The following is a 730-nucleotide window of genomic DNA, read 5'->3' as shown; positions in this document are numbered from 1 at the left end:
CAGCTGATGGTATACACTTGTACGAAATTACATTGACACCTGACCGTGTCTTTTGAGTGTTTTTTTTTATTTTTATTTTTATCCCGGCAGCCTATGTTTGTAACAGAATTCAGGTCCTGAGTACTGGAATTATGTACGGTTATACTGAAGTAAACCTCCAGTACATTTAGAGTTATATATTAATACCCTCGGCTGCTGACGGGCGTTGATGTATATCAATGGGAACAGGTGAAAATGAGAGCCCCGACCAGGACTCGAACCCGGGATCTCCTGCTTGCATGGCAGACGCTCTATCCATCTGAGCCACCGAGGGCACAGAGGATAGTGCGACTGCAGGGACTATCTCGCGCACACCTCCCGTGAGACCCACATTCTCACCTTATATGTCCACACACTACATTCGTAGTATCCCTACCCAACACACTCATTCTCGTGAAAGACATTTTTACCAAGTCCCGTAAGAGTTCGGGTAATATTTGTGCATCCGCAAAGTAGAAGAAGGTCATTGCCAGAATTGTATACTTATATGGATGTGGAGTTGTTCAAAAAAGTCAAAATTCTGACATACATACTAAGCGTCACGACAAATATAAGTGAATTACCCCGTCCATTGTACTACATTACAACAGGAAGAAGGGTAAGGTTTCAAGGTCACGTCGACGACGTCGTCATTAGACACAAGTTCAGATAGGTGAAACGATGATAAAAGAAAAAAAAATACCGGTGTTTG

The 730-nt window shown here is 42.9% G+C and overlaps 1 non-coding gene across 1 annotated transcript; it reads right to left on the bottom strand.

Annotated features, from left to right (window-relative positions):
• Positions 1-239: 239 nt before the first annotated feature.
• Trnaa-ugc (transfer RNA alanine (anticodon UGC)) lies at positions 240-314 on the bottom strand. The gene has a single exon. It is a non-coding gene; the product is annotated as a tRNA-Ala (tRNA).
• Positions 315-730: the final 416 nt, after the last annotated feature.

The sequence above is a fragment of the Schistocerca cancellata genome, chromosome 5 (genome assembly GCF_023864275.1).
Source record: "Schistocerca cancellata isolate TAMUIC-IGC-003103 chromosome 5, iqSchCanc2.1, whole genome shotgun sequence".
Taxonomy (NCBI): Eukaryota; Metazoa; Arthropoda; class Insecta; order Orthoptera; family Acrididae; genus Schistocerca; species Schistocerca cancellata.
Note: the sequence above shows the minus strand (reverse complement) of the source record. Positions and strands in the feature narration are given on the sequence as shown.